General features: G+C 42.3%; 1 protein-coding gene and 1 long non-coding RNA gene across 8 annotated transcripts in view; one reads left to right on the top strand and one right to left on the bottom strand.

Moving 5' to 3' along the window:
- The window catches only part of CHID1 (chitinase domain containing 1), a 1,258,939-nt gene that overhangs the window by 966,968 nt on the left and 270,325 nt on the right, over nucleotides 1-21,646 (top strand). The window lies entirely within an intron of this gene.
- Nucleotides 1-21,646, bottom strand: part of LOC141112228 (uncharacterized) — a 183,327-nt gene that overhangs the window by 124,689 nt on the left and 36,992 nt on the right. The window contains exon 3 of one of the 2 annotated variants that reach the window (XR_012236553.1): nucleotides 14,875-15,068. The exons of the other annotated variant lie outside the window; for it this stretch is intronic. This is a non-coding gene — a long non-coding RNA (uncharacterized lncRNA). The remainder of the gene's footprint in view (nucleotides 1-14,874; nucleotides 15,069-21,646) is intronic. 2 annotated transcript variants of the gene reach the window in all.

Genomic DNA, 21,646 nt, shown 5'->3' with positions numbered 1-21,646 from the left:
CGCATTTGAAATGGCTTTGAAACCCTTCCTAGACCAATACATGTACATTACTTTGTTTCTAATTTGTTCTTGATTTTTTTTTAGATTGTGGCATGATGTGTGGCTTTTTGTGATCTGTTAGGATGCTTCACTTTGTCAAACAGCTTCTATTTATGTGATTTCTTGATTCAACAGGTCTGGTAGTAATCAGGCCTGGGCGTGGCAAGTGAAATTTAACTCAGCTTTCCAAAAAATTGTGGGTAATCACAGTTCAGTCATGATTCGGCATGGGAGGGGCAATTACTTTTTCACATAGGGCAGGCAGGGTTGAACATTTTTTTTCCCTTAATTAATGAAATAATAATTTAAAAACTGCATCTTGGTTTTACTCGAGTTATCTTTGTGTAATATTAAAATTTGTTTGATGATCTGAATAATTTAAGTGTGAGAAATATGCAAAAAAAAAATCAGGAAGGGGGCAAATACTTTTTCACAGCACTGTATGTAAACAGTGATCATACCACACATGTGAGGTCACGTATGTCTCCAGACCTCCTGTGTAAATCTAAACTGGCAGTCTGTAAAGGCTTTTTAAGCGTCACCTATGGAGATTTTTTAGGTACCATAGTTTGTCGCTGTTCCATGGGTGTATGCAATTTTAAAAGGTGAAATGCTAGTTATCGTTTTACTCGGCATGACATTATTTTTATATGTTACCAAAAAATTTGGTATTATATTGTATTTGCATTCACTAAAATTCATTAAGGTGCATTTTTCCCCAAAAATGTGTGTTTGATAAACCACTGCGTAAATATCGTCATTAAAAATTGCAACATAAAACATTTTATTCTCTAGCACCTATGCTTAAAAAATATATAATATTTGGGGGTTCTAAGTAATTTTCCAGCAAAAAAAAAATGCAGATTTTTACATGTATGACATAAATGTTAGAATTAGCCCGGACTGGAGGTGGTTAAATATTTACAAACATAATGCAAATACTGTGTTTAGCTAATAGTTCATTGAGTCCACATAATTCCCATAGATAAATATTTGGGGAAATCAATTTGGTAATTTAGTTGGCAGGTAGCAATGTGTATGCAATCCAAGCAATCATTTTTTTTTCTTGGCTGAAAGCTTTTTTCCTTGGGCAGAATTAAACTGTCTATAGAAGTATAGAAGTGGATAGAGTTTGCATGAATATTCTTTGAGCAGACAAATAAAACACCAATATATTCATTTCAGTCCTCTACTGAGCCTGACAGCATTACACTAGGGTTGCCACCTCATTCCTTGAGGCTGGGTTCACATTATTGCAAATTGGATGCGGGTTTCCCCCGCATCCAATTCGCATGTCAGGAGATTGTGACCGGCTCTCTATGGAGCCGGTTCACACATCTCCAGAGCAGCTCTGGTGCAAATTCCACAGGAGTAACCGCTAGAAAATAAACAGTGAGCCGTAATGTGTGCTATAACCTCTAGCAGCCAGTCAGTGAGTGGTAATGATACACTGTAACCTCTGGCAACCAATTGCAATCGCTGCCTGATCTGATTCAGTAAACTGATTTTAAGTCTAGCTCTTTGTTGTATATCTCAAAGCATGTGGAGAGCGAAATTGCATGGAAGAGGGGGCCCAAGAAAATGTTTGCCCAAGGTCCAGTCAATATTAAAGACAGCGCTGGCTGTTTTGCATTTAAGAATTCAGTCTTGGGCATGACCGGAAGCAGACCTGAATGGACGCTTAGCCAGCTAGCTCTCCATCAGCCCGCAGCTTCAAGGCAAATCTCTGGGTCTTTGCTCACCCATCAACGGGCAGATCTAGGACCACCCGATCCTCCTCAGCCAGAGGATCATCCCAACTTCCGCCAGGGTCCTCCACGACCTTCCGGGACTATTTTAAGGTGCCCGACATGCCTCCAGGCAGTACAGACAAGATGGCCCCGGATGCCCTCTCCACCTGATCTAGGGCTTCCTCACACTCACCGTCCCAGGCCCAGCAGCCTCAACGGACCCCCACAAGCAATGAGTCTCTCCTATCGGCTCTTTCCTCCCCAGCCACGCCACATAAAGAGCAGGCCGTAACCCACACCCAGCCCTCTGCACCATAACCACAGTGCACGGATGCCGTCCCACGACTATTGCGGACAGCATCAGATCCTGGCATCCACGAGAGCAGCCCCGATTCTCCTGCCCCCTCCCAGACCCCATGCATCCACGGGCCTACCTGATGCCTGAAGGGGGCAGTAGGCCTCCCTCTCCCAACACGCCTGTGCCTGCCTCCCCCAAGGCCCAGAGACAGTCCCACTCCAGAGATTCTAGCTCTGCCAGGGGAATTTCTGGGACCCCCCTCCTTATGCCCAGATTGCAAGCTCCCAGGCACATCCTCAGATGGGGAGTCTACCAGCTCCATTGCCCTCTCACACTCCAACGTGGTCTGAGCCCTGGGACCTTTCACCGCGAACTACCCCCCAAGCTCACAGCTCCTCTGTGGAGAACTCCCATCCACCCCTCTACCTCTCACTTGCACCCATACTAAGATGCTGCAGTCCACCTCCACCCTGCCCCCCCCCCCCGGTGGCAATCCTATATACAAGCCATTCCAACTAAGGAGGATTTCAAACAGCTCATAGAAGATGTAAAAGCCACATGCCAAGCTGAAATTCAGGCCCTCCATACGGGCCTCAAACACCTAGTGGACAGGGTGGAGATGGCGGAGGAGGAGATACAGGAGACCAAATTAGCAGTCCACCACACTCAAATTCAAGGCGCAGACCACCGCCTTTTCCTGAGAGACATGCAACGTCATGTCGAGGACTTGGACAATAGGGGACATGGGAATAACATCCGCATGCAAGGCCTGCCTGAATCAGAGGAAGCTGAAGATCTACAGTCCACCCTGCAGGCCTTGTTTAACAGCCTATTGGGGGAAGCCGCTGACAAACATATTGAGATGGACACAGCCCTTCGGCCTAAGGGCCCCGCTTCTAAACCACGCAATGTCATCTTCCGGGTGCACTCCTATTCGCTGAAGGAAGACTTTGATCCATCCGCAAACTGGTTTTCGACAACAATCCAGTACCGATATATCCGGACCTTTCCTGGATCACGCTTCAAAAACTTAGACTCATACAACCCCTTCTGCATGCTTTACAAGATAAGGACATTATCTACAGATGGGTATTTCCCTTCAGCCTGACAGCAAGACACTAAGGAAAATCTGCTCTACTGTGCTACCCAGAGGACCTAAACGCCTTCTGTGATGCCCTTGGTATTCCTATTCCTCAGCTACCTGACTGGGACCTGGTGGCCAGCCCTCCTCCACCCCCAGTGGTTTGGCAGAAGGTTCACCCCACCAAGCGCTCTAGATGACCGGACCCCCACGTAAAACCACTAAGCATAGAAATGGCTGATTCCACTTTGTGACGCTCTTCCTAAGTCTAGTTAACCCTTACCTAGGGGTAAGGAATTAAAAATCTCGCTGTTTGCAGAAGACATTATCCTCACCTTGACCAAGCCCTGGATCTTCCTACCTAATTTACATGCTGAACTTGACAAATATGGGGCGATTTCGGGTTACAAAACAAATGCGTCCATAGCCCTCCCAGTTAACCTCCCAAAGGATGAAATCCACCACCTACGGTCTTGTGTTCCCTATAGTTGGGAACATACTTCTTTAAAATATTTGGGGGTTAATATTACCCCGTCTTTCGCCACACTATACCAAGCTAATTTACCCCCCCCTTATATAGGTCAATTAGGGAATTAGTCCAAAAATTAAAAACCCATCATATTTCTCTCCTGGGGCGAATCATATCTGTCAAGATGGTTATCCTTCCTAAGCTTCTGTACCTATTCCGGACACTACCCATCCCTGTCCCCTACGGCCACCTACACAAACTACAAGCTGATTTATTACGATATGTGTGGAACTATAAAAGACATAGGTTACCCTGATCAGTCCTGATGGCATCGCGTGACGGGGGCCTGGCTTTCCCCAACCTAGTTAAATACTACCAGGCGGCCCAGCTAAGCGCAATAGACTCCTGGTTTCCCCAACGTTCCTACAATAAATGGATGGAAATAAAGAAAATTTGGTTGGCACCTGTATACCCAAACAGCCTCCTCTGGAATGCAAAAGTTGAGGTGCAACCCGGTTGGCTATTGGGGTCAATGTCCCAGCTTAGGCGGCTATGGCGTAAACTATCTTGTGAACAAGAGCTCAAATCTGAAAGATCACTGCTGACCTCCTTCCTCTGCAACCCTAAACTGCCTGCTAGTCTTACCCGACAGATGTCATGGCCCTGGGCGTCAGGGAACCTGTTCGATTTCGGACACCTAGTAGATCCTAGATCCCGTAAATTGCTACCATTTTCTGAACTCCAAGATAAACATGACCTACCTCGCCAGGTGTTCTACGGCTACTTTCAGGTTCGACAATATGCCCAAACCATAACTCCAAGTCTGTGATTTTCCATACCTTCCCCATTTGAACGCATTATATTAGAGGGCTCCGCACATGTTCTCTGATATTTAGCAGATCCTTAATACATACTCCATATCAGATCAGGGAAAACATGCTTACATGCCTAGCTGGGAAAGAGAGCTGGGAGCGGAAATCCCAGAGGAGGCCTGGTGGGCGATCTGGAGTCAGGCTGACAAGAGTTCTCTAGGTACTCTCCATAAGGAAAAGGCTTACAAGATTCTCTACTTTTGGTACCTGACTCCGGACGTGCTCCATGTTCTCTACCCCTCCAGCTCTGACCACTGCTGGCATTGCCAGCGGGACAGAGGCACCCTTTTCCACATCTACTAGACCCGCCCTTTAATAGCTCCATTCTGGCGCTCGACACAACTACTGGCTCGCCTCTTTGAGGTGGCGATACCCGTGACACCGAAATTCTTCCTACTAGGCCTCTCTCAACTGAAAATAGCCAAACCCTATAGGAAATTACTCAGACACATTCTCAAGGCTGCACGATGCCTAGTTGCCCTTAACTGGAAGAAATGCTCAGCACCTTCCCCGGAAGCCTTGTACTCTAGGGTTAAGGATATTGAGCTTATGGTGAAGATGACCGCTAGGATACAGGACAGGCTAGACGACCACAATAAGGTCTGGGAACGGTGCCATCTTCGGGAGGGCCTACCCTGAGCCGGTAACAGATCCATAGTGGTAACCCTCTGCTTTCTTCCTTTTCTCTTCTCCTACTTTCTCTATCCTTCTCTTCTCTTTTATTTCTCCCCTCTTGGATATTCTCCATGCAAAGTTAGGTATGATTCCACTTTACAGGTACTGCTTACTATTGTTTTAAAGCAATGTCACCATTGAAGTTGAAATGTATAATGCAAAAATTTGAAGAAGGTTCCTCCCTTCTCAACGCCATTGCGTTTTCTCACTCATTGTCCTTTTTCTTTTTCACACTTGTATCTGTATACTGTTTCTTTTACTGAGACAACTAATCAAAATGTTATTTGGAAAAAAAGAATTCAGTCTTTATCACAATGGTTAGGTCTTGCCAGCTGTTAAATAGACTGTCATGTTTCTGCTTATTATTCAGTGCTTTGAGAGTCTCTAACATGGTGTTTCATGTGCATTGTGTATTATAGAGCAGCCTTGTATGCCTTTAATAAGTATTGTAGCTATTGATTTTCAGAGGAGCTTAGCAGGTTTGTGTGAACCCCGAGAATAAAATATTGAGCATGGTTAATACAATGTCTGCAATGCCAACTACTACATAATCTTGCTGCTCGATATGTTTATTCCAATGTAATAATCTGAGTTCTTGTCAGGCTGTTATTGAGAAACATTTTTTCATGGTTTTGCAGTATTAATATTTTATGCATCTGTATAAATCTTGATTGTTTCTAGGGACCTTGCTGACACTGGGAGCAGTTTGTGGTTATTGCTTTATATTTGGAACAGGTGAAAATGCATATTTAATAGCCGTAGAGAAAAACAGTGAGACTGGCTCCTGCGAAGTGTTTATTTGTACGTGTTTGTATCCCATATAGGTATTTAATAAACAATTGTTAGTTTTTGTGCACAGCATAAACCTTTAACCCTCATTCACCAATATGGTCCTGATTCTCTTGGAGAAAGACTCACTTCTGACCCATGCCCTGCTTTCACATATCAATACCAAAATCTCTGCCATGGTAGAAAGACAGGGCATTCAGTCTATAACATGCAGTTTATGTCTGACTGCAAAGTCACTTTTTGTCATAGTAGTTTATTTCTAAACCTGTTCATGTACAAGGTTAAACTCAAATTGTAATATCTCTGTACAAATTCTCTTTAGATTTATCAGATCGATGTGATGGCATACATCAACAATCCAATTTGTGTCCAATCAGGCAGGCCTTTGGGCTACGTAGTTGGTAGATTGGTAGATCTAAAGGTAAACAAGATAATATTTCTCTTAATTGCAGTTTTCTTACAGGGCAGGGTAAAATTTTCAGTTCAATAGTTTATTTGCGATTTTGACAAGTATACTAATAGATAAACAGTACAACAGGTAGCCCACCTGACTGTGAGATGGCCTCATGTACAGGGTTCACATCACATGCAATGATAACTACAATATATAGCTGCAGAGTGTATCCAACTAAAAGGCTCATATGACAGTTGGTTGGCAGGAGAGTGTGAAGATAGAGGACAGAGTGGATAGGCATGAAGGGAATGGAAGAAGATTAGGGGGTCTGCAACCGGGAGGGGGGGTGTTCAGTGCATGTTGTCAAACTCCATTTAGGAGGTCTGGTTAATGAGGCATAGGCATAAGAGGCATTTGTCAAAGTTTGGGGGTAGATATGTATTCTATACTACAACTCATACAAAGCTGTTATGTTGTTCAGTTGTCATTTTATCTTTGGTAATCACCCATAACACCATAGATTTGACCCCTTGTAAGTTTAGAGTCTATGCTGTGCAATAGTTTGTTTTGTTGCAGTGAAAATGAACAATATTAGCTTAAAGTGAGAGTGCCACTTAAAATAATTGCATGTAAAAATCCAGCATGCTGGTTGTACCCAAGTCAATTGATGGATCGACTTGAGTACAATCAGTCTGCCCACAGATAGGTCAAATCTCAGCCAGTCCCTTCTGAGCCATCTTAAAAGAAAATCCCAAATTTTAAGTTGTTGAGAACAGGCATAGTGGGGATATCTTCCAATGGGGACATCAGTTTTGATGACAACCACGGTTACCTTCACTTTTGAGGGATTTTCATTTCCTGTTTGGCTATGGGACAGGAGGTGAATGGAAATCTCCCCAATAGGACAGAGATGACAAAAATAAACATTATAACACTCCCGCAAGCTATCAAAAATGTCTTTAGTGCTACTTTAAGCCATAAACATGGCAGAGAAGGTAAATCAGATGTTCCTTGAGTTAGTACCAAGGGATTATCTAGTACTGTAGTGCTGATGTAAGATGGATTGCCTCAGATTGCTAGAGGAAGCCTCAGTGTGCATGTCCGCTCACATCAGGGATTGAGCCACCCCTACTTGGCCTTTATAAATGAGAAGTCCTATGCCCATTTTAAGTTTGATAACTAAGATCTGGTTAGAAGATTTAAAAGAGAAGTATGTTTTTTTGTTTTTTTTGAGATTCATACTTACCTAGGTGGATGCAGCATCAGACCAATGCTGGAGCTGTCTCCCAGCGTCTCTGCAATGAGAACCGAGCCACCGAACACCGCCGATGGCTCAGTTCTCACTCCTCCCAGAGCGAAGAGCTGCTGACTGTCAGCCAGCATCTCTCCTGCTCTGTTCCTCCACGCACATTGGAGCTGAGCTGTAGGGGGGGCGGGGAGCGGCCATCTCAGCAGCTCGCTGAGACTGCCATCAGTCAAGGCAGCTGGCAGATCCAGACTTCAGAAGTCAGGATGATGCGCTGCCTCAACTGATTGCAACAACGTCAGGGGAGAGTGGACTTCAGACTTCAGACCGCTCTCTGCTGAAAACGGCCCTTAGGAGAAGCTCAGCCTAAAAAGCTCAGGCAGGACTTCTCCTTTAAAATCAAAATTGGGCAGGGAAATTGGTTAATAATTAGCCTAGCAGTGTAAAATTTTAAATGGTGGGCCAGTTTCTACTCTAAATGACTATATACTAGATCCATGATGTACTAAAAACTGTCTTGCTATGTTGGTATCTTTGGTGTCCTGATTCTTGATAAATGGTCCATCGTACGGTCGCACAACCGTCTCGTCATCTTTCCAACCTATTGTTTTTTGCATATCATACAGGGGATAACATATATATCTAGTCTTCTAGTTAACTATTTGTCTGATTTTGAAGAACTTACATGGGCTGTGACATGATCATATGGGGATCCCGTAAAAGTGAGCAACTAGAACTTGTGGAGTGATACCTGTAGTAATGAGCTATCAAAAGCAAAAATGTTGGACACCCGCGCCTTGGTAAATTTAATGGCGGCGTAATTGAGCCAATGCTATCAATGCTGTCCCCTTTAGTGGGCCAATATGAAAGAATAAATTATAGACAGCGCTAGCTCCACCTTAAAATGTTATAAAGTGCCACTGCTGTGATAGTGTATACCTTGAATCTATTGCTATACTGATCAATATCCAAAACATAAACCAATGAATAATCATGTGCTAAAAATGATACAAAATAATCAATATCCAAGGATTTTACACCATGAGGAGTTTTTCTCTCCATATATTGCACACCTGCACAATCTGAACATGGAGCTATGGAGCTATTATCGAAGGTAACCTTCACCAGTGGGATAGGTCCCCCATTAAGACCTTCAAGCTCAGCAGACCCCCCTTGCTATATGGTAAGGGAGTCCATCATATCTGGTGAGTGTGGAGTGTTTACAGTTCTTCATGAGGTGGATGCACAGATACCATTTGGAAACAGAGCACAACAGCACTTTGTTACACAGAAAAAAAATACTTTGTTTTGCTCAGATATCACTTTATGCACTTTACATAATCCATTGATTATTTTGTATAATTTTTAGCACGTGATTATAGTTTGTTTTGGATATTGATCGATATAGCAATAGATGACTGTATATACTATCGCAGCTGTGGCACTTTATAACAGTTTAAGGTTGAGCTAGCGCTGTCTATATGTTATTCAATGATGTATCAAAACCTTCTGTGCTTCTCTCACTTAGATACAGGTAATTACAGCAGCCTGCACCATATGAATACCTCATAAAAATGAATACAACAATTAAGTGCAGCGCCTACCACCTATCAATAAAAAACCTCTAACGTGCTCCACTCAGATCCAGATAGTTAATGTGGACAAATTGTTCTTCTCTCATAAAGCAAAGACTGTACTTGTTATAATTCAGGTACCCTAAATATTCAGGCAGGGACAAATCCTGCTGCACAATGAAAATCAGATTGTTAGTAAAATAAAAACAAAAAAAAAAAAACAAAAAACTTATTTGGTCTATAAATGGGTCAGAATCAACCTATATTATAGTAGCTTGGCATATGTGTGTGTGCAAACTTTGCACCCATGGAGGCGCCACACCTCTGGGTGTACCAACAACTGTCTAACAAAAAATAATTGTGAGTTAGTAAGAAGGTAACTGTCTCTAAGTTGAAGTTTTTTTTATTCTTTGTTTTATTTCATAAATCAGATGATCTAAATTATGTCTTAATGCCCATAACTCCAAACCATGGGGTATATGTCCCAAATATATTTAGGTAAATTAAGCAATAAGGTTTGTTGCATTAAGTAACAAATCTTCCAAAGGTTCCCAAAGAAACCTGATGCTAGCGACGATAGGTCTAACTCACACCACCACACTTATTGTGAACCTTTGGGAGAAGTGGAAAATTGGTACAACAAGGAATTCCAGTACCAACTTTTAGGCTATATCTTTCTTTTGGACTCCCACTGTTACTGCCTGTGTGATGATCCAAACAAATTATTTTTTGTTGCTTTAGTCTACAATAGGTATTGGTATCTGACAGTTGTCTCTGGGCCTGACTGTGATAGTTGTTGGTGTTTAATAACACTACGGCCTTCTGTTTGTCCACATTCTTAAAGTGGACCTTCAGTCATTTTTTCAACTTCCCATCTATTAAATCTTCTGCTCTTGTTTTAACTTTTAACTGTTTCTTGTCTGGTAAAAAGTTTAGGCTTATGACCTCATGCACAACTCTCTCTCTAACTCTTGTGAGATTTTGCCAGGAAGGGAGGGGAGGTGAGTCATAAGAGGGCCAATGAGAGCTGCAGGGCTGGAGGTATGCCTCTGTGTATCTGTGTAAATCCAGGAAGTGAACAGGCAGCAGCTTCAGCTGCCCACAGTTAAAATGGTTGCAGCCAGACTCAGTGGCGGGAGATTTCTGCAGCATATAAGGCAAGTACAGAATCACAGTATATATAAATTAATATGCCAGGTGGTTGGAGGGAAGCTTCAGAATGGCAAAGGTGTAAACCTTCTGTTTTTATTACAAATTATGTGAGCAGACTGCAGTTCCTCCTTAATAATGATGAGAATATTCTGCTCAGGGGAATATATATTGTCTCAATATTGTCTATTGAGATTTTTTTTCTTGTGTGAGGTACATGTGCTCACAGTTTCAGTTGAGTCTTGTTCCGCAAGCTTCTGGAAAAGGTCCATCACCCCGGCTTGTATGGGAAACTGGGCCTGGATCTAAAGGATAATCCTAATTGGGGGGGGGGCTCCTATTCTCTATGTGAGTCTCAAACCCTGATATCCTTCATTAACTGAAGTGCACATATGATATAGTACAGATATTTCATGAAAAATTCCAAAATTCCTGGACAATTGAAACCCTGTAGAATAATGTGTAAATGAGCTGGGGTCTGAAACATCATGACCAATCCATGTGCTGGGGACCCTTGTCCCATCTCTTTATAGTGCTTCCTCAAAGTAAATTTTCTAAAAATGTTTTTGAAATCCACCAGTGTTGAAAAATGGCAACTAGGCGTAAAGCCTAAACTGCGTGAAAGAACAGACTCATCCTGTGACGGTAGAACATGATCCGAATAGGTTAAAACATGACTGCTGCAGTTCTCACCAATAGGGAATCTTGATGTCTCCTCTTCCCCTTTTCCCCTTTCAACCCCTTCCTCTTTTTGTGTGTTTTTTTTTTTTGGGGGGGGGGGGGGGGGGGGGGGGGGTTTCTTGTATTTGGACTTTATTGAGCTCTGTTGTTGTCTCTTTCCTACAAGAATGTATCCCTCAATTTCCTTTGCCTATCACTGATTTTGGACACAGTAGAAGATACTGAGGGTAGAGAACTTTTGCTCTCAGTGTCAGAAAAACTGACTCTTTTATGTGGGCAAGTGGATGTAGAACTTAGCCACAGAATAAAGCCTCTTTGACTACTAGAGTGGTTCCAAGTAAACCTTCTGTTTCTGTATACTTTACAATTTGGATTGCTCATAGTCTTGTTTACCATGCATACATTTAGACCGTTTGGACTTAGCGATCTTACATTCTGGGAAATCGAATGTAAATAACTTCTCATCTAGTAACTGAAAACATGATGTTCCTTTGAATTTCTCTAATTAACTTTGAATCCTGTTAATTTCTGTATTTGACTCTTCTAGGCGGAACTGTTTGTGGTTGACTATGAGCCTTGTCAACTTAAGCAGGCCATAGACGGTTCGAGCCTCGGCTGGTTTAGCAGGAACCAGACAAGATTTGAACCATGTATGGGCAGGCTGAATGTACCCAAGTTGATCAATTGATCAACTTGGGTACAACCAGCCTGTCAGAAATTGCATGCAATTATTGCTAGCTGCTGCTTTAGCCGTGTTCTCCTGGGGGGGATGGCTTCAATGGCAAGAAAATTGCTCGTATATTGCCGGCCTTAAGATGCTACATTTAGGTCCATTATCCATTCCTTTTTAAAAACCTTCATCCATTACTTCAAATGGTGAGGATTTCTTTATTGTAAGGCCCCTGGGTATTCTTTCTTCCTTTTTATATGCATTTAGAGGGACCATGTCTTCCCAAAGTCACATTTCGCTAGCAATACATTTCTATCATTTTCTAAATAAGTTTGTGCTTCTTTGTCATTTGTTTCATTACTTACAAAAGTTACAATTTTCCTGGAGATCCTTTCACAGTCTCTGCTCACATTGCACACAGTCAGTCAGGGGACTGTGTCATGATAACTGAATGAATGAGTGTCTTGGAGAATGATACTGTATAATAAAATTTAATTAACAGTGCTGGGACAAGGCCATCTGGTGCCCAGGGCGAAGATGGCAATCTGCCCCCCCCCCCCCCAGGGTATAAAGAATAAGTCAGTGTCCTTTCAAAACTAGAAAAACACTTAAAACATAACAACACTACAATACAACACTGTAGCTGCATCCCCGTCGCAGTATATGTACTGCGGCGGGTCGGAAAATGGTTAAATTGTAAGTTCACCTTAAAGAAAATCTGTAAGGTGAACTTTCATTGGACCCCCTCCCCAGTGCCGGGACAAGGTCACCTGGTGCTCAGGGCGAAGATGGCAAGTTAATAGTGTGCCTAACAATATGTGCTGCTTTTTACCCCATTTGCAGGGAAAAGAGAAAATAAAAGCAATCATTCCCTCTCTAAAGAGCCCTGTGTTGCTTATCAACACAGGGCTCTGGGCTGTCATTTGACACAGCTGGTCAGCAGGTCCCAGCCATGAATCATTGGCTGGGATCTGCTGGCAGACTCCCGCTGTGTACAATCACAGAGGAGTAGACGGGTGGGGGCATGCGCCCAAATCCCTGAAACAGGCAACAACGTATAGGCACATGCCTGTAGCTGCTGCTCCGTTGCAGTATATGTACTGCGGCTGGTCGGCAAGTGTATAATTACCAATAGGATTTGTAATATGCAGCATGAGGGGGTTAATATATTGGCACTGGTCACTGATGCATTAGTGACCAGTGGCAGGTAATTACCCCTTTGTGCGGCATTAGTGGCACCAATGTCAGTGCTAACACTGACATTGGTGCCACTAATGCCGCACAAAGGGGTAATTACCTGCCACTTGACACTAATTCATCAGTGACCAGTGCCAATATATTAACCCCCTCATGCTGCATATTACCAATGCCATTAGCAATTAACCTCCCCCTCCCCAATCCAAACAGTTAACAAGTGAATCTGCAGATGGCGATCTGCTTACTTGTTGTGCGATGTACACTTACTTTCTCCTCCTCTAGATTGCACTTGCAGGTCGATCAGCAGCACTCCATGCTCCTTTCCCATCCCACCTCCTGCCGGCCTCTCACTGACGTCACGCCGGGCTTGGACTAGGAAACGCCTGTCAGGCAGAGATACTTTGCCTGTTCTCCGCCTGACAGGGAAGTGAAGGGCCGTCCATCCTAGGCTTGTGCCGGGTGCAGGAGCGCACTCAGCACATCGCTGTAACTATGTAGCAGTAGTGCGACCGGCATGTACAGTCACAGACAGTGTATTTGTCCAGCCACAGATTGTAGCAGCACACTGCAGGCACTTCCCCTGCGGCTGCGCCCCCCCCTTCCTCCAGTAAATTGTTCCGCCCAGGGCTCCCCCCCCTTCTGCCCCCCCCTTGTACTGGCCCTGGTAATTAATAATAGGCACAAGTATACAGTATTTGAACCATTTTAGAAATCGTAAGCACTAGACCTCCCCTATTTTTCCCCCTCCCCTGCCTTTCCCTTTTCTTTCCCCCTTCCCAACCCAGTCTCTCCTCTCTCTTGATCACCCCCTTCTCTCCCCCTTCTCCTTAACTTAGCTTGACCTTGACAGGATCTATTTTTTATGCATTCTTTATTTATAGAAAGTTTTCACAATTACAATCAGCAGAAAAACATAATGGTAAAAATGTAGCGCATAGTATGTGTATAGATAATCGAAATATAAAGAGGATGACTCAATTGTACTTCAATCCCAAATGGGGTGTTAGTGAACAATTAACAAAATATCGTATAATAAAAGCAAAGTCAATAAACAAATGGTTACATAAGTGATTAATATAATGTCCCACTGCATGGAGATATAGATGTAATCCCAAGGGAAGATGATATTCCAACAATTGGAAGAAGGTTGTGTAAGTCCGTGAAGAAAATGCATCAACCAAATAAGGACATCATGGAAAGCATGGTATGCATAAACTCTTACCAGATCCTATGGACTCCCTTGTCAGCGACAGGGAGTCAGGTGAGCAGTGTGCCACCCAGGGCGTTGAAAAGGATATCCCACCAATCAAACCGTCTAGGTTGGACTCTGCGTAGGTCTCTGGAGGTCCCCAGGCCAGTCCTTGCAATGGATAACCAAAGTGCGGATCCAGAAAGCAGAATATTTCTCATAGAACTGGAGTAAGCACTTATTCTTGTTCAGAGGGTATGTGGAAAGAAAAGATATGCCTCCACATAGTGCAGATAAAAAAGGGATGTTTTTTATTGCTAAAAAAGCTTTACAGTAAAAATGTGATCACAACAAAAATAAAACAGAAATGGGCAACATGGAGGAGGATAAAATTGACCGACGCGTTTTGACCTAAAGGTCTTCTACTGGGGCATAAACCATCCACTCCAGGTTGCCAGTATTTATAAATAAAATAACCAATAGGGACCAATTACAGTGTAAAGAAATCAAACGATTCCATTGGCTCAATGCAGTCAGCTGATCATAGCACAGCACAAGAAAAACATAGAATAACACAAGATACATTTGACAGCATCTGTTAACCATACGCACATATGGTGCCTCAGATCCAGAAGAGCTCTATTATGCACATACTGATCAGAGTTCAGACAGTCAAGCTTATGTCTGAACCCTTTCACCTCTTTGCATCACAGTTCTTCATTTAGTATGATAAGCAGCTTCACTGACCAATAGCGAAACATGCAACATGCATAGCTTAAAGCAGTATTAAACCCAAAAGCAAACATTATATTGCAGCTTACCAGTTCTTAGATGTGATGGTTGTACTAATTTCCTTTTTTAGGCTTCTTTCATCTGGTGATCCAGCCAGTAAGTCTGTTGTTTTTAAACAGAACAGCTCCCTTGCAGATGTATGCAGATGTATGGATTACACAGACCATTTAACACTGATGGGGTGCTTTAAAAGATCAGCTTTTATTTATGTAAAACCTTTACCCTAAAAAGAAAAAAAATGTTTGCTGTAACTGATTATATAGTAGTAGCTGGAGTTCAGCTTCAATTTGTCACTGTATATCTGCTAGTGCTTCTGCTGCCCAAATCTCCCACCTGTGCATCTACTGATTGGTAAGCTGTGATATACAGTATTAAATTTTTGGTTTAGAGTTTAATACTGCTTGACATTTCCAGGCTTTGGTCATAAAAAGCACCCCGGAGATAACCAAATGTAAGGGTGCCTGAATGTAAAGAGATACTAAAGTTTTTTTTTTTTCTGAGTAACAAACATGCTATACTTACCTGCTCTGTGCAATGGTTTTGCACAGAGCAACCCCAGTCCTCCTCTTATGGGGTCCCCAGCTGAGTGCCCCCATAGCAGGCCACTTGCTATGGGGGCACTAGTGCATACTCGCTTCCAAGCCCCACTCTGTGTGTCAATTGACACAGAGAATAGGGCTCAGCCCCACTCCTGCTCCCTTCTCATTGGCTGTGATTTCCATTGAGCCATTGACTCCTGCTGCTGTGTCTGAGCCAATGAGGAGGGAGGGAGTTCAGAGTGCACATTGCTGGATCAAGATTGAGCTCAGATATATATATATATATGGGGTATAGGGGGACATACACTCAAAAGGTTTTTACCTTCATGCATAGAATGCATAAAAGTAAAAAATTGTCAGCTTTTAGAAACCACTTTAATTCTTGCTGCCAACTTACTAGTTTCTACTTTAGTACAGGTGCGCTTGAAACCATGATTAAAAAAAGAAGGAAAAAAAAAAAACTCTCTTTGTTCTTCGTTTGGTAAGACAGTTTTCCCAGAGTAACGTTTTTTGGTGCATAGACTGTGAGAATTTGGCCAGGAATTCATTTATTCCTATATTATGTATGTGACAGTGGCTGCTGTTAATCAATAGACATAAACACATCAAATGAGTGTGATTGCCTGCACCCTCAGAAAACTAATGATCATAAAGAAAACCCAGGTTTAGCTGTGAACATCTAATATATTCTACAAGGATTACAGCCCTTTACTGTGATGTGAAGTTATTGGTGAGGAGCCTGAGTGGAATGTTAATGTCCCCAGCTCCCCATCAGTTGGAGGTTTACAGAGCTTCCTATACATCACTCAGCATTGGAGCTGACTTTATATCCTTTAATAAACTGATGCTGCACAGATATCACAGCAAGACAGGGGACGTGTGAGATTTAACTTACTGCTTACCAGACTTGTTGTGGCCTTATAGCTTGTACGTACACGGGGGCTTGTACATACTGTATGTTATATGTACCTTTATTTTTCAATAACAAATGTGTGTGCATGTTTGTGTGCTATGTACAAAAGCCTTACAAGTGTCTACTGTACAGTATTATATACACAAAAAAACGTGCACAGGATTTATCTGAAATAATGAAAAGGTGATACTATTATACTCACAGTTACTGCCTTTGTTAATATACATATCAGAGGCGTAACTAGAACCTTCAGGGCCCCGGTGCAAGAAACCATGATGGGCCCCCCTGCCCCCCTTCCATCCGAGCCCCGGGCTTTCAATTTTGGGAGGGTGTCCATGGACCTGCTTCCAAACTGCTGGGTTTAGCTGTTAACGCTACACTGCAAAAATGATCCTGCGTTCTGAGCAAACAAGATATAAACTTCATGTGCATGCTACTGATGTATATTTTGCTTTTTACATTTTTTACATTCCATTATAAAATTCACCATAATTTGGAAACAAACGTTTGTGAGCTTTGACAGTTTTTTACTTGTTTTGGTGGGCTAAGTCCATCACTTCCCATATAATAATGCTTACAACATGTTTTAGTATAGCCAGTATATTGGAACTATTTCAATACCAGGAAGGTTAAAGTGGTTGTAAAGGCAGAAGCTTTTTTATCTTAAAGCAGAGTTCCACCCACTTTTGAGAGGTGGTCTTAAATGAAAGACCACCTCTCCACCGCTCGTTTTTGGCTAGTTAATTTTTTTTTTTCTTCTAACTTACCTTTTTATGAAGTACAGCCTGTACTTTCGATCCATCCAGTCCGCGGAGCAGGAGGTCATATCCTCTTCTTCGGTAAACCCCCTGATGTCTTCTGGAACATGTGTGTCCCCCAGAAGACAGCCGGCCATTCGCCAAGCACCTTGCAACTCGTACATGCGCAGTAGTAAACCTCCCTTAATTCGAATGGCGGCGCCTGCACCCGATCCCATGGACGGATCAGCCTCGGGGGGACGACATCGCGGGCTCCCTGGACAGGTAAGTGTCCTATTTAAAATTCAGCAGCTACAGTGTTTGTAGCTGCTGACTTAAAAAAAAATTGTGGGTCGAGCACTGCTTTAATGCATTCTATGCATTAAGATAAAAAGATAAAAAACCTTCTTGGTGCAGAAACCCCCCTAACACTTACCTGAGGTCCATCTAGATCCAGCAATTTTGCACGAAAGGACTCCCCTCCTCGTTGGCTGAGACAGAAGCACAGCGCCATTGGCTCCCGCTGCTGTCAGTCAAAGTCAGTAAGCCAATGAGGAGAGAAAGGGGGCGGGGCTGGGCTGTGGCTCCGTGTCTGAATGGACACAGGGAGCTGCGGCTCGGGTGCCCCATAGCAAGCTGCTTGCTGTGGGGGGCGCTCAACAGGAGGGAGGGACCTGAAGCACCAAAGAGGACCCGAGAAGAGGAGGATCTGGACTGCTCTGTGCAAAACCATTAAACAGAGCAGGTAAGTATAACATTTTTGTTATTTTTAACCAATAAAAAAACAAGACTTTAGAATTACTTTAAGTCTGGCTTTCATAATAACTGTATATGTAGTTGTGATTTTTTTTTTTTTTTTTTTTTTTTTTTTTTTTTTAAATAGTTTTTATTCAGAATTTTGTCAGTTTACAAAAATATACATCTCGTTTACAAGTTACAGGAACTATCGTAAACTGGGTTAATAAAAGAGAATAAGAAAATAATAGAAAATAAAACCAAATAATAGAGGTTAACAGATACATTTAGTTTGTTGTTCAGTACCGTAATATAATTATGAGGAATAGATCAAGATAGGAGAGGCCATGTGACTCCGCCAGCCACCCCAATGGGAACTATCTGTGGCTCAACGGAGGCATAGTCCCTACATTTTACACATCAGTGTTAATCCTTTTATATCTGTTAGTATTCTTATAACAAGAGCGTATTGCTCATAACTGGGTAAAAGTAACTCTTATGTAAATTATACAGGATCAATTCAGAAACCACATGGAAAGGGAAGGCTAAGGTTCTAGGTGAGCCAAAAAAGGTTGATGTTATGCACTCTAGTAGTAGTGAGTAGTGTCATGTTGGATTGCGATGGGTGTTATACCAATTAATCCAGTGTTGCCAACGTGGGAGAAAAATATAGTATTTTCCACTAATTGATGCTAACATCCGTTCATAAGTGTAATGCAAAGATAAGGTATTTACCGTTTCTTCTATATTTGGTGGATCCAATGATCTCCATTTTCTTAGGATCACTAATTTAGCAGCTAGGAATAAGTGGGTAGTAAATTGTCTATACAATGGTGGTATGAGTTCTATGCCTATATTTAGGATGGCCAATGAAGAGGTGTTAGTTATGTTGAGATTTGTAGTTTGACGTAAAATGTTGAAAATGTGGGACCAATATGAGGTCAGGTGTTTACAATCCCATAGGATGTGGTAGATAGTTCCTGGTTGCCCACAATTCCTCCAACAAGTGGAAGGTGTGGAGCTGTCAAACTTAGCTAATCTATAGGGTGTTAAATACCATCGTTGTGTGATCTTATGTGAGAGTTCCCAGAGGTTAGTATTTTTGGTGGCTGAATGGATGTGTTGTAAAGCCTTGTGCCATTGTTGTGGGGAAAAGGAGTCTTTGAGATCTCTTTCCCATGCTAACATGGAGTTTGTTTTAGTAAATACATTTTTATCATGAAGATAAGTATAAAATAATGAAATACCTCCCTTACGAGGTAGCTTGGCATTTAAGTACACATGAATTTGCCAGAATATTTTGTATTGGATGTCATGTGTTTTGAGATAAGAGGCAATTCTGAAGTGATTAAATCTGTCTGAAGTAGGTAGGTCATAGGATTTTTGTAGATCGTCAAACGATCTATCATTAAGGCCAGAGTGTACATCTGAAACCCATTGTATACCTTTCTCTATCCATTTAGCCACGGGTATATCTGGGATCAATAGAGCCAGTGTTGATAGAGGGATTGATAGGGATATGGTGGGGGAAGATCTAGATTTGGTGGTTATCAATGTCTTCCATGAGCTGACTGTCGCTAGAATCGGGAGAGAGAGGTCAGTAGGTTTGGATTTAAGATGCACAAAAGCCAACAAATAATCATAAAGGTTGCCACCTGGTATTGTGGATTGTTCAATAGCACACCAAAGCGGTGGTTGGTGGTGGGGAAACCACCCTCTTAATTGTGCCAGGATTGCAGCTAAATGATAGTCGGCAAAAATCGGTAGACCAACGCCTCCTGCTGTTTTTGTTTTACGGAGATTTATGAGCGCGCTTCTGGCTTTTTTACCTTCCCATAAGTATCTAGAAAGTGTGGATTGTAAAGTTTTAAAGTGCTGTCGAGGAACTGGAATAGGAACCGTGCGAAATATATAAAGTATTTGTGGCAGAAGTTGCATCTTAAAGGCGGCCAACCTACCGGACCAAGACAATGTGTGTTTGCTGATGGATTGTAGGTTCGTATTTAAAGAACGTATCAAAGGAAGGTAGTTAGCATGGAATAGTTGCGTTGGGCGGGACGTAAGTTTAATACCTAGATAAGATATTTCATGGGATTCCCAGATATATGGGTATTTGTTTTGCAAAAGTAATTTATCATTTGCCTTTACACCAAGATCCAGTATGTAAGATTTGGTTTCGTTCACTTTGTAATACGATATTAAACCATATTCGTGTAGTAATTGAGACGCGTGTTGCAGAGAAGACACCGGATTTGTTAACATAAGGATTACATCGTCTGCGAAGAGACTGATGACATGTTTGCGATGGTTAATAGGAAAGCCTTGTATGTTAGGGTTTTGTCTGATGCTGGACGCTAGTGGTTCCATTAAGAGGTTGAAAATGAGTGGGGAAAGGGGACACCCCTGGCGGGTGCCATTTGTGATTTTAAAAGGTTTAGATAGCATACCTGAGGTGTATACTCTGGCTGATGGTGTAGAGTAGAGGGATAGTATGGCAGATAGTATATGACCCTTAAAACCAAATTTTTCTAAAGTGCTTGCGAGATATGTCCAATGTACTCTGTCGAACGCCTTCTCTGCATCCAGAGCAAGAAGCAGAGAAGGCGTCCCTGTCTTCCTGGCCATATGAATCATATCTATTAATCTTCTGGTAGCGTCAGATGTTTGTCTGCCTTTGGTAAATCCACATTGGTCAGGGTCAATTATAGTGGGGAGAATGTCAATGAGCCTTAACGCTATCATTTTAGCATAGAGCTTCAGGTCAGTATTCAGTAATGAAATTGGTCTAAAGTTTTGGGGAACATCCGGTGTCTTCCCTGGTTTAGGCAGCGTTACTATTAAAGCCTCTAACATCTCAGAAGGAAAAGAAGATGAGACAGCAGCGGCCTCAAACACCCTGAGGAGATGAGGACCTAAACATTGTTTGAAATTCCTATAGTATTCCCCTGTCAGACCGTCCGGTCCTGGTGATTTATTAGCAGGTAGGGTGTCAATAATTTTCAGTAACTCAGATAGTGTGAAGGGGGAATTCAAGGCTTGGATTTGTGAAGTGGATAGACTCGGTAGGTCAATGTGTTTTAGGAAATCATTTATGGCGTTTTGTGACGGTTGGTTGAGAAGATTGTCTTGATTTAAATTGTATAGGGAACTGTAGTATTCACTAAAAGCATTGGCGATGCTTTGAGGGTCAATCACTTTTTGTTTGGAGGAGGGGCTTATGATGTAAGGTATTTTATTTTTGTAGCGTTGGCCTTGTAATTTGCGAGCCAATGCCTTTCCAGCTTTGTTACTGGTTGAATAGTATGACATTTTGAGTCGTCGTTCTGTTTGCTCAAAGGAGTGGAGTAGTTCTAGTCTGAGATCATGTCGGAGGGTTGTTAGTCGTTTACTATTCTGGTGTGTAGGATGTTTTTTATCTAGTTCCTCTAGGGATTTGATATCTGCAAGTATGATGTCTAGCCGCTGCTGTCTCTGTCTCTTAAGTTTCGAGGCCAGTTGAATAAATATTCCTCTAATGTATGCCTTATGAGCATTCCATAACACAAATGGATCATTAGTGGAAGAGTGATTGATCTGGAAGTAATCAGACAAGTGGTTCTCTAATATTTTTTTGGTGGTTGGTGAGTGTATTACTTGGGGGTTTGCGCGCCAGAGGTATGCTCCGTTAGTAGGGTAGTTATCCCCAAGTGTCAGGAGAATAGAGGCGTGGTCCGACCACGTAATGTTATTTATTTGAATTTGAGATACTTTTTGTAGTAACCACTTATCCATCAAGACCAGGTCAATCCTCGAGTAAACACAATGTCTATGAGAATAAAATGTGAAATCTCGTTCACTAGCATGCGTGCATCGCCAGCAATCAAATAAGTCATGCGAT

This window comes from Aquarana catesbeiana, linkage group LG11, assembly GCF_042186555.1.
Source record: "Aquarana catesbeiana isolate 2022-GZ linkage group LG11, ASM4218655v1, whole genome shotgun sequence".
In the NCBI taxonomy this organism is placed as follows: Eukaryota; Metazoa; Chordata; class Amphibia; order Anura; family Ranidae; genus Aquarana; species Aquarana catesbeiana.
Note: the sequence above shows the minus strand (reverse complement) of the source record. Positions and strands in the feature narration are given on the sequence as shown.